General features: G+C 40.4%; 1 long non-coding RNA gene across 1 annotated transcript; it reads right to left on the bottom strand.

The window, feature by feature from the left end:
• Positions 1 to 1,411: 1,411 nt before the first annotated feature.
• LOC144455588 (uncharacterized) lies at positions 1,412 to 12,476 on the bottom strand. The gene is made up of 2 exons (XR_013484301.1): positions 12,212 to 12,476; positions 1,412 to 1,735 (listed from the first exon to the last, which is right to left on the bottom strand). It is a non-coding gene; the product is annotated as an uncharacterized LOC144455588 (long non-coding RNA).
• Positions 12,477 to 12,987: the final 511 nt, after the last annotated feature.

The following is a 12,987-nucleotide window of genomic DNA, read 5'->3' as shown; positions in this document are numbered from 1 at the left end:
GATATCAGGAATCAATCTGCCTGGAAGTCTTCACTTCTCCTGCCTAAACATCATCAGTTTCTTTGAACGATCTTCATGCCACATGGTCTCCTGTCCCCTCACCATTTTTGGTTGCCAGGACTAGAATTCAGGTCCCCTGATTGCTAGTCCAAGGCTCTTTCCACTAGGTCTAGTCCATTCCATTATCCAGAGTTAAATTCATACGGCTATTCATTGCTACAGTTATTCATGAAACACTCTCCAGGATCCAACTAAATGTGTGCCGTCACTATAATGGTGAAATGTATTTAGTCTTCCTGTCCCTATTTAATGTTCCCCACACCATTACATCTGGAACTCATCTTTAATCAATATGCTACTAGAATGTCAGAGTGGGAAGGAGCCTTAGAGATCCTCCAGCCTAGAGGGGGGGTTTTTTTTGTGTCATGACCATGCTTCAGTAGGCTGGAGAAGCCTATAGACTTCTTCTTAGAATCATGCTTTTAAGCTTACAGAATAAAACCAATAGGATTACTAAATAAGAGATGTTAAATAAAGATGTTATTTTCCCCATTCAAGTTAATGAACCCCTTGAAATTTATCCATGGGTTTCTTGGGGGTCCATGGAGCCCAGATTAAGACCTATGTTCTTGTATAACCTGCTCACTTGACAGAGGAAGGCATTGAGTCTCACAGGGGGCAAGTGATTTGCTCAAGGTCACACAGGTGAGTACAGACATACAGCTTTTATTGCACTTCAAAGATACTGAGATTTTTACAAATTGAAAGTTTGAGGCAACCTTGCATTAAGCAAGTCTATAGACACCATTTTTCCAATAGCATGTGCTCACATTGTGTCTCTGTGTCACATTTTGGTAATTTTGGAATGTTTCAAACTTTTTCATTATTATGATATCTGTTACAGTGATCTGTGATCAGTGATCTTTGATATTATGATTGCAATTGTTTTGGGGTGCCATAAACCATGCCTGTGTAAGATGGCAGACTTAATCAATAAATGGTGTATGTTCTGACTGCTCCACTGAGCTTCCATTTCCCCATCTTTCTATCCTCAGGCCTCCCTATACCATGAGAAACAATAATATTGAAATTTGATCAACTAATAACCCTACAACGGCTTTTAAATGTTCAAGTGAAAGGAAGAGTCAATAGATGTGGCAAATTTCGTTGTTGTCTTATTTTAAGAAATTGCCACAGCTACCCTAACCTTCAGCAACCATCCTGATCAGTCAGCAGCCATCAGCACTGAGGCCAGACCCTCCACCAGCAAAAATATTATGACTCACTGAAGGCTGAGATGATGGTTAGTAATTTTTAATCAAGGTGTGGACATTTTTTAGATAATGACTACAGTATAGCGTAAGCATAACTTTTATATACATTGGGAAACCAGAAAATTCATGTGACTCAATTTATTGAAATATTTGCTTTATTGCAGTGCTCTGGAACTGAACCCACAGTATCTCTGAGGTATGCCTGTGGTGAGAGAATTGAAACTAGGACTCAGGTGCCCTGATTCCCGGTCCAATGTCTGGGGGAAAAAACTGCAAGACATTTCCATATGTTCCTTAGCTGCTTCCATCTCACAGAACAGAAATTCTCCAGGTTTGTCTTCTCCCTTTCAGATACTCCACTGCAGAAAGAACTTGCGTCTTGAAGTCAGAAAGTCCAGGTTGAGGTTCCTGGTTAAGTCTGGAGGACCTGTCATATCCAGAAGGAACTGGGGATATGTAGCCTAGAGAAGAAAAAGATAAAGCTGAATGGGGAGAGAGAAAGACAAATAATAGCTGACTTCAGGTATTTGGAAGACTGTCACATGGAAAAGGGATTAAATTTGTTCCACCTAGCCCACAGGGCAGAAGTTGAAGGAACGGGTAGATGCTTCAGAGTGGCAGATTTCTGATTGACTTACAGGAAAACTTCCTAACAATCAGGACAATCAAAAGTGAGATGGACTGCCTCAGGAGGTAATGGTTTCCTCCTCACCAGAGGTCTTCAGGGAGAGTGTAGAGAGGTTATTTTTATACAGATACAGACTGAACCAGACAAACCCTGAGATCCCTCCCAAGATTCTGTGATTCTATGACTTCCTAGCCAGTCCCTTGAATTTCTCTGAATCTCAGTTTCCTCTGTAAAGTGGGAAAATAATCATGCTTAAGTTACTTCACAGGGTTGTTGGGATGAGATTGCTTTATAAAGACTAAAGTGGCACAAAAATTTTATTATTATGGCATACATGTATATGTATATTATACATATATATGTATAAAATCCATATAATCATACAGTTATTACTTTCACATCGAGAGGGTTAAGAACACAGTGCCCCTGAAAACTGGAAAATCCTGGTAAAATTTTTTTGCCTTCCCTTCCTATGAGAGGAGTCTAAATTTTTTTTCTTTTTCTTTTATGGGGTGTTTACAATACTATACATATATTTTCTGAATTTCTGAGTTTCTAAATGTTTTCTCACATGTTGTCTGTGGCTTCCACAAAACTCCCCCAAAATTCCCATTTAATGGAGATAACTAGGATAATATATACTCCCATAGGATTGATTCATGTTAAATAGCCAATTTGTAATCTTTATTGTACCATTCCTAATTACTGCTTCAATTACATGATAGTAATTAAGATGACACAGTATATATCACCACTAGCATTACAGAAAGTGAGAAAAATGTACATTCATAGGGACTTGTCTTTTTTTTTGCGATGAAGAGAATGTTACTGATACATCAAAAAGTTTGATCTCATGTTTTGACATTTTACTACTCTCTTGAGTGGTAAGGGAACTTTGTATCCCCCCAAAAAGTACCAAATTTGTTTTTCCTAATGTAAGCAGCTAAAACAAGGTCTATATAAAGTCAATATGAAATGTAGACTACATCATATTTTTATGGAAAGATTGCATTCTTCTATTTACTCACCAGAATATTTAGTGCTGTACCGAAGTAAATGGTTTATGCCTGGAACATTAGAGATCAATAAATACTTATTGATTGTCTAGAGGTGATTTGAATAAAACAAAAGTGTTAGGATGTAAAAAAAAAATTCCTATTTAATTTCTCATGCCAACCCTCAATGTATTGAAACTGCAATGGGGAAGTCCCAATGTGGAAAGCATAAGTGTATATACCATAATAAGAATATATAACAATGACATATATTAGTCAACAAACATTTATTAAGCACTTACCATGTGCCAAGTACTGTGCTAAACACTGGTAATACAAATACAGCCATAAAAAAGACAGTTCCTGCCCTCAAGGAGCTTAAATTCTAATATTATTATATTATTATTTTTATTTCCAAGTTTTCTCCTCCTTCCTTTTTTTCTCTCTGCTTCCCCATCTGAGCTAGTAGTTGTTTATTTATTTGATAAACATTTATGAAGCATCTACTGTGTGTTGAGCACTATGCTAAGTTCTGAAGTTGGTGACAGGGAATACAAAGTTTAGGTAGGAGGTAAATATCTAGTAGGGAGATAAGACACTAAATGACCAGCTCATCATATGCACTCATTTCTCTCATACAAAAAAGAAGGTTGAACTAATTGAACTCTTAGGTCCCTTCCAACTCCTAAATTCTTTAAAACACAATATTACACAAGCACCAGAGAAATGAAGAACAACATACACTCTACTATGTGAAGTTCAAGGCTGGTTGGTGGTCATAACCACGGGGAATCAGGGCAGACTTCGTGGAGAAGGTGACATTTGAGTTAGGATGCTTTTTTTTAAAAAGGGCAGGCAAAGGGAGGGAGGGAAGGCAGACATTCCAGGAACAGGGAATAGTGTGCAGAAAGACACAGAGACAGGAAGGTCTACGGCGCATTGGGAAGATGGAGCAGACACATTTGGCTAGAGTCTAGGATGTATGGAGGTAGCAATGGCAGATAGAGCTGCAAAGGTGAAGTGGCACCAGATGTGGGAAGGCCACACAAAGACATCTGAACTTTCCCAGGGAGAGAATGTGGAACCACAGATACAAATAGTGTCCCAATCATACTGATGAGTTAGACAGTCGCCAGAGACGAGATGACTGTGACCTGCACTAGGGAAGATGGGTTGGAGGGAGAAGAGAAGAGATGGGAAGAAGGTCATTTTTCAAAAGTTGACGTTACTCGTCTTTACATCATTTCCCTTATTTTTTGATTATATCCCCCCAGCACTCATTAGCTCTCTCTTTCCTAGTTTGTATTAGACTGGGCATTCTCCAAGATCCTTTCCATCTCTAGATCTATGATCCTAAAGATTCTCCACCTTCCCCTATCCAGAAGAAAGAAAGAAAGAAAGAAAGAAAGAAAGAAAGAAAGAAAGAAAGAAAGAAAGAAAGAAAGAAAGAAAGAAAGAAAGAAAGAAAGAAAGAAAGAAAGAAAGAAAGAAAGAAAGAAAGAAAGAAAGAAAGAAAGAAAGAAAGGAAAAAGGGGGGGAAACAGTTCAATAAAATTAACCAACAGAGCAACTGAGTCTGATGGTGTATATGTTATTCTGTATCCACAGCCCCCCACCTCTACCTAAAACACACAGTGCACTTTCTTACCTCTTCACTGGGGACAAGTTTGGCCATTATAATGATGCCGTGCTCAATTTCTTTTTGATATTGTTCTTTCTATTTAAATTGTGTATTGCTCAGCTGGTTCTGCTTGCTTTGCCCTGCATCAGTTCATATAAGCACAAAGAATTGTTTTCAATCAAAGGTGCCCAGTCTTGACAGGAAAACATTAATAGCATCTCACTTATTAAACATGGTTTTGAGAGCCTCTAATAAATGTGAAATGTGGATTATTCTTCTCACCTGAGGCACTTTCCAGTCCTAATAGGCAACTGGTGGTATAGTGGCTAGAGCTCCAGGCCTGGAGTCAAGAAGACTTGAGTTCAAATTTGGCCTCAGACACTTAATAGGATTGTGAACTCAGGCAAGTCATTTAATCTCTTTGCCTCAGTTCCCTCATCTGTAAAATGGGGGTAGTAATAGACCTCATAGGATTGTTGCAAGGCACAAATGAGATCATAACTGTAAAATGCTTAGCACAATGCCTGCCACATAGTAAGGGCTTTATAAATGTTAGCTATTACTATTATTATTATTATTATTATATCATTACTAAATGAGATAATAATTGTAAAGAGCTTAGCAGAGTGGTTGGCACATAGTAGAGGCTATATAAACATCAGCTTTGTTATTATTATTAAATGGGCTAATAATTGTAAAGTGCTTAACAGAATACCTAGCACATAGTAGGGGCTATATAAATGCTTTTTCCCTTTCCCTGATACATCACATTGCAGTGAACTATGGGCCAGTGTGGGTAGTGAGAGAAGGGAGAGAACTGTTGAAAAAGGGGAGGAGGCAATACCTAATACCTTTTAGTCAGCCGTCCATGAGATAATGAACTAATATTTTTTTAATTCCAAGGTGCCCAGATTACATCATCTTTGATGCTCTTTTAACAGCAAAAGCTTTATTCTGTTGCCAATTTCTTCACCCTCAGACAGGAAGAAGCACTTTGATCTACTGATTATATTAGGAGGCTAATGCGGCTTTAATGAAATTACTTTCCTCAGTTTGACAAGTTTATTTTACCCTCCTCGTACCCAACAGTGTGTAAGAAGCCTGACTTTCCATCAGCAGGCCCAGCTCACACCCAGAATGAAAGGCGCCATTTCTGGGGGAATTGTTTATCTTTTGTGAGCCCCTGCCCGCCATTGCAGAGTGGATATACATTACCATCAACACGAACCATTTCAGAGAAATAATACTGCAAAGCCTTCTCAGGCTGTGCCTGTGGGAGACCAGAGCCACCAGATGAGAAGGTGAAAGAAACCAGCCAGGTGTTTGTCCTACCTGATCTCCCAGAAACAACCAGCTGTTTGTAAGTGCTTTGGAAATGCAGAATTGACCAAGTTCCTGCCTTGTTTGGTCAGGCATTTATTTGGGCATCACTTTTATATAGCTTAAGACCAAAGAAAATGGTCCAAAGATACCTGTTAAGCCAAGGCTAAGGCTATGCTATAGGACCAACCTCCTAAATAGTACCCAGTGTTTCCCAACTTTTTTCATCCTACAAGAGAGCTGCAAGTAGGAAATATGCTGATAAAAAAAAAATAGGGGGAGACCTTTGAAAGAACTAATCCTTGACTATGATAATGAGACAGCTTGGTGGAGAGTGAATGGAGTACAGATTCTAAAGTTAGAAAAAACCTGGGTTCGAACTTTACTTCTAACACTTTCTAGCTGTGTGACCATAGGCAAGTCACTTAACGTGCCTGAGCCTCCTCATTTCCCTCATCTTTGAGAAAATGGAAATAATGCCTGTTGTTGCTCTGTCCCAGAGTTGTTGAAGGGTCAGAGAAGCTAACATTTGCATCTTCATGTTCCCATGCTCCTCTGCTCTAGTCCTCACCTCCTGCAGTGGGCTTGGACATGCCTCTCTTTCTTCATGGACATCTTGACACAATGCTACGTGATTGCTCTCCTCCTTCCCTTTCCTACTCCAGCTCTGAAATAATAAAAAAAAAAAATTGAAAGAACCAAACCCTCCTGGCTATCACTCTCCAATATGTGGGTTTTTTTTTTTCCTTCATTAGAATGTTACCATCACTCTTCTGCCCCTGATAGGTTCCAGTTTATCAATGTGGTTCCTAAAATTCATTACTCAAGGTTAAACACCATAACCCAGATGAGGTTTGACTAAGACAAAAGAAAGGAGGGCTTACATCTCCCCAGACACAATTCCTCTACAAAAGTTACCGTTTTCCAATTCTATTCATCCCCTAGAGCAGCTATTTGGGATGGAGTATGGTGGTGACTCGGGGTGGAGGAGAGATTTTTGAATACTATATTGTGACTGCTCATGAGTCAAAGAGAGAGAAGGAAGGGCAAGGAAGGAAAGAGGGAGAGAAACAAGCATTTATTAACTACCTACTGTATGCCAGGCACTGTACTAATTGCATGACAAATATCTCATTTGATCCTCACAACAACCCTAGGAAGTAGGTGCTATTATTCTTCATTTTATACTTAAGGAAACTGAGGTCAACTGAATTGCCCAGGGTCACACAGCTAATAAACATCTAAAGCCAGATTTGAACTCAGTTCTTCCTACTAGAGATGCTCAGTACTCTATCCACTATGCTGCCTAGATGTCCCTGACAGAGACAAAGACAGAGATAGAGACAGAGATGGAGAGCAGGAGAAAGAAGAGGCAGATGTACACACACACACACACACACAAAAACCCAACAATAATTGCAGATTTGGCAGCTATAGGCAGAAGAAGGTAGGAAGATAAGGGTTCATTACTTGTACTTTTAGAGCCTGAAGCTGAATTCTGATTTGAGAAAGGGGAAAGGATGTAGGACAATGGTGTAGAAACACTCACAAGAAGAGGAAGCCCTGAGGGGTAAGATCAAAGCCCAGCTCTAGGGGAAACAGCCTATCCATCACTTGGGCATCTAACCCTCTAGACAAAAAAGAAGCAATCCAGTAAAACACCTCACCAACCAAGCAGGACAGAAAAGGGACTTTGAGTAGGGGCAACTGATCCCCTACATCAGATGACATTGTTGACTAGGAACTGGCAACTTTTCAAAAGCCATGACCCAATTTTCTAACCCCCATTTTTTTCAATCTACAAAAACTAGAGAATGGTTTATTCTTATTCAGTCATTTATCAGTCATATCTGATTCTTCCTGATACCATTTGTGGTTTTCTTGGCAAAGATACTGCAATGCTTTGCCATTTCCTTCTCTGGCTCATTTGACAGATGAGGAAACTGAGGCCAACGGAGTTAAATGACTTGCCCAGGGTCACAGAGCTAGTAAGTATCTAAGGCCAGATTTGTAGTCTAAGATGAGTCTTCTGGACTCCAGGACTGGCACTCCATACATGCCACCTAGCTGCCCTAGGGAGTAGAGGGGAGATGAAAAGAGAAGAAATATCAATTACACAACTATTCAGTCATTCCCATAAGCAGGGCTTGGGGAACCCTCAGGGGATGTCCAGCAGTGGCCCCCATAGGTGAGGAGTGTGGTGGGGCAGGGGAACTGACCAATAGGCCAATGGAAATCAACCAGTATAGTATCATGGTGTCATCTCTCACATTCAGCAGTTTCCATTGATAGGATAGTTTTCATTTGAGGTGAGTAGGATATTATAGTCCTCATTATAAAGACAAAGAAATTGAAATTCAGAAAGATGAAATGACTGATGACCAAGGTCACATACAACTGGCAAGTGATTGATCTGGGATTTCAATCCAGGTCTTCTGGCACACATTCTTTCTACTGCATCAGGCTCCCTATCACATATGGTTCCTAGATCATAGGGTTATGGGATTTTCAGGGTGAAAGGAATCTTAAAAATTGTCTAATCCAACCCCATCACATCATAGGAAAGGAAAATAAGGCCCAGGCAGTGAAATGTTTTGCCCAAAGCCAAAGAGCAGAGTCGGGATTGTGTATACTTGCAAATCATAAGAGTAAAAGATTTCCCCGCCACATGTTTATACATGTAGCCAGGTCTGTGACGTGTTGGGTCCATTTAGAATTCTACTTTTCAAGCAAATGCCAGCCAGCATGTCCCTAGAGGTTTAATTCCTTTAGGAAAGAATTCCAGAAGCCAAGGAGGTCCATCCAAAAACCACCTTTTCCCCAAGAAGCAATAGAGGGGCCCAATCCCTTCATCCATTATACATTCTTGTTTCCTTACGTAAATGACCCATACTGTCATTTCATGTTTGCCCCCCTTCCGTCACCAACTTTCAGATGTGTGATTGATCTACCCAGCATATGAGCTGTGATGTCTAGGCACAGTGAATCAGTTCATTACTAACCAAAAATCAACAACCCGCACAAGTGGGGCTTTGAATTGTGGGTACGCAGGAACTCTGCATTTCAGTGTACAGTAGTATTCAGGTTATTTATTAAAAAAAAAACTCAGATGGATATATTTTGTGTGGCATTTTTCAACCAGAATTTTTTATGATGGGTGAGACAACTGGATGGTTAGAACTCTGGAATGGGAATGAGGAGAGCTGAATGTTCACTTTAGCTCAGGCTCTACCAAGCTCTGTGACTGTGGTCAGTCACCTAACCTCCCTGTGTGCTTTGTAAATAGGACATTAGGGCTAGAGAGAACCTTAGAAACTGTCTACTCCATCTATTTTACATAGAAGGAAACTGAGAAGTGATCGACTCAAAGTCACACAGCCAGAATAAAATTTCTCTTGCCAAATTTACCAGAATGTCATAGTTATTGAGCCTAAATGCCCCTGATACGTTCCAGTTTGTCAATGACCTTCCTAAAATTCATTACTCAAGATTAAACACCATACCCCAGATAAGGTTTGACCAAGACAAAAGAGGGAAGGGCTAACATCTTCCCAGACACAATTCCTCTACAAAAGTTACTGTTTCCTAATTTTGGTTGTTTGATTGGTACGGCACTGAATAAGTAAATTAGCTTAGGTAGAATTGTCATTTTTATTATATTAGCTTGGCCTACCCATGAGCAACTGATGTTTTTCTAATTATTTAGATCCAACTTTATTTGTGTGAAAAGTGTTTTGTAATTGTGTTCATATAATTCCTGGGTTTGTTTCGGTAGGTAGACTCCTAAATATCTTATAATGTCTATAGTAACTTTATATTTCTAAAATATATAGAGAATTAAGTCAAATTTATAAGAATACAAGTCATTCCCCAATTGATAATTGGTCAAAGGATATGAACAGGCAGTTCTCAGATGAAGAAATTAAAGCCATCTATAGTCATATGAAAAAGTGCTCTAAATCACTATTGATTAGAGAAATGAGAATCAAAACAACTCTGAGGTACCATATCACACCTATCAGATTGGTCAACATAACAAAACAGGAAAATGATAAATGTTGGAGAAGATGTGGGGAAAATTGGAACACTAATGCATTGTTGGTGGAGTTGTGAAATGATCTAACCATTTTGGAGAACAATTTGGAACTATGCCCAAAGGGTTATAAAAATGTGCACACCCTTTGACCCAGCAATAGCACTTCTAGGGCTGTATCCCAAAGAGATCATACAAATGGGAAAAGGACCCACATGTAGAAAAATATTTATAGCAGCTCTTTTTGTGTTGGCCAAGAATTGGAAATTGAGAGGATGCCCATCCATTGGGGAATGGCTGAGCAAGTTGTGGTATATGAATGTAATGGAATACTATTGTGCTATAAGAAATGATGAGCAGGCAGACTTCAGAAAAACCTGGAAAGACTTGTATGGTCTGATGCTGAGTGAAGCGAGCAGAACCAGGAGAACGTTGTACACAGTAACAGCCATGTTGTACAATGACTAAATTGATAGACTGAACCCTTCTCAGTAATAGAAGGATCTAAGACATCTCCAAAAGCCTCATGATGGAAAATGCTATCCACATCCAAAGAAAGAACTATGGAGTTTGAATGCTGATCGAAGCACACTATTCGCTTTATTTTTTCTTCTGTTGTGTTTTGTTTCCTCTTTCTGGTGGTTTCTCCTATTGGTTCTAATTCTTACTTTCAACATCACTAATGTGAAAATATGTTTAATAGGAATGTATATGAATAGCCTGTATCAGATTGCATGCTGTTTGGGGGGGGGAGGTGGGGAGGGAGGGAGGGGGAGAAAATTTTAAAACTCAAAAGCTTATGGAAGTGATTGTTGATAAATCAAAATGAATTAATTTAAAAACTCCATTAAACATAAACTGGTTACTATTGTTAAACGTACAGCAAGAAATAGTTACAATATTTTATTACATAAAGGTATATTATGATATTATCAACAAAGATATTATTATTATTAAAAGTACAAAATACAAGCATTGCCATTGTTTTGCTGATAATTATCTTTCCATATTGCTGTTCGTCCTTAGTTCTGGAAGAGGAACATGACATCAAGAAGGTGATGCCATGGCATGCAAATGATTTGGATTGGGGTGTGCAAAGTCACCACCCTCACTTTCTCCTCCAGAGCCATCTGGGTCTAGTGACAAGACATAGATCAGGACAACTGGAGATGGCCCCAGATACAGTGGGAGACCTTGGCCTTTTTAAGCTAAGGTCTTTCCTACATCTCAGTTTGACTGAAGCTTCCCATATAAGAGGTAAGAGCAATGACGTCCTGGATAGCAGTGGCCATGAAATAACCTCTAGGTCAGACAGACGTTTTAGCTGATTTCTGCTCAATTAATCAAATCAGCTCCTACTGTTGAGACAGTCCCAGATACTAATAACTTATTTTAATAATAATAATGATTCCATGTATATAGTGATTTACAGTATACAAAGCACTTCTTTCACAACATCACGACCAGGTAGGTAGTAAACATTATTATCCCCATTTTACAGATGAGGAACTAAAGCTCCAAGGGGTCACATGATCTGCCCACATCTCTTTCAAGTGGTTTTGTTTGTTTTGTGCAGACACGGTCTAAGTCCTATTAGCCATCTTCCGGCCCAGCTCCACGTTAGCCAGGTCTGGATAAGCTTTAGAATCACCAATTTAGGATGGCCCTCCAGAATTCCACCTTAGACAGTAAATTTCTTCAGTCCCACCCACAATTCCCCTTCTCCAATTTCCTTTGGGTCTATTGTAGATGGGTGGAAGCTATGGCTAGACATCTCTCTGGTAGAGCTGAACCCATTTAGCCCAAGTCTTTGGCCATGCCACATTTCTAAGGGGGCCCAAAAAAATGTTGGCCCCATCCCAGGCATGCCGCTCCCATGGCTGTGGGGGGGAAGTGGATGGACCAAATTTTTCCATCCCCATCCAATTTGGCCAACACTGGGTAGACCCTGCCCAAGTAATGTCTGCAAAGTACTTTGAGCTGTTTGGGAGGGAGGCATTATAAAAACACAAGATATTTTTATTTTAGGCTTACAAATGCTTATGCATATCATAAATTGTCACCTACTTACATTGAGGGATTCCAGACCAATGTTTCCCAGGGAGGTCTCCTCTTTCACTTGCCCAAATGGGAGTGCCCTTCATTAGCACATCGGGGACAAAATTAGCCACTTGTGTCCGAGTCTCCCAGGCTGAACAAAAGGTCTCCTCCTTCCCCAGCCCCCCGCCAACCAACCAAGAAAGCACTGATTGGCTGCTGCTTTTACCCACCGTCCACCCCAAGTGAGCCCACCCAGATCCAAGAGTAGGCAGAATCTGGTTTGCCGTTAGCCCTGCTCACCTGCAAGCTCCCTGCAGGCCCCCATCAATCAGGGAACCAGGGCCCCTTTGGAGAGCAAGACCTCTGGGCTCCGTGCTGTGAACATCTGATGAACTCATTTAGAGAGAGCCCATCTGTGAGTGGCCTGTGTCTGTGAGAGCGAGGCTGTCTCTTAGTGCTCCACCCAGGACCTCAGTCAGGCTCCCAGCCTTCTGTAATTACATTCTCATGAATCCCAAAGGCTTCTCTTGGAGCCCAAACTGGGACTGCACAGAATCCCCAGTTTATCAACCCTGCCACATGTCACCTGTTACCATTTCCTGTCTGCCTTCTGCAAAGAGCTGTGTTTATTCCCTGGCCGGGGAGAAAAATCTATGCTAGCAACAATGCACTGAATCATCATTAGTGAACCTGCACTAAATTGCAGCTTGGCCTAATACTTACCCTGTCTGGAATGGACGGAGACCTCCCTTTGACCCCAGACCTTCAGATCCTGGCTCTGCTCCCTACTGCCTCCAGCTCTCCAGGACTCAGTTTCCTCATCTCTAAAACAGAGGTGAATTAGATGATCTACATAGATTGTTCTAACACCCAGCAATCATTTATTTAGGTGTAATGCACCAAAGTGGTAACTGGGGGAGACACTGATGTGACAGAGTCTCTGCCCGCAAGAACCCAGCCCTGTTACTAACTCACTCTATCTTTGGGCAAGTCACTTCTTCCTGAGTCTTAGTTTGCTCTTGTGTGGAATGAAGTGGTCAAAATGGGGTCAGTGAATCAATCGGCATCTATTAAGC

Source organism: Phascolarctos cinereus, unplaced genomic scaffold, assembly GCF_003287225.1.
Source record: "Phascolarctos cinereus isolate Bilbo 61053 unplaced genomic scaffold, phaCin_HiC Scaffold_2;HRSCAF=192, whole genome shotgun sequence".
In the NCBI taxonomy this organism is placed as follows: Eukaryota; Metazoa; Chordata; class Mammalia; order Diprotodontia; family Phascolarctidae; genus Phascolarctos; species Phascolarctos cinereus.
Note: the sequence above shows the minus strand (reverse complement) of the source record. Positions and strands in the feature narration are given on the sequence as shown.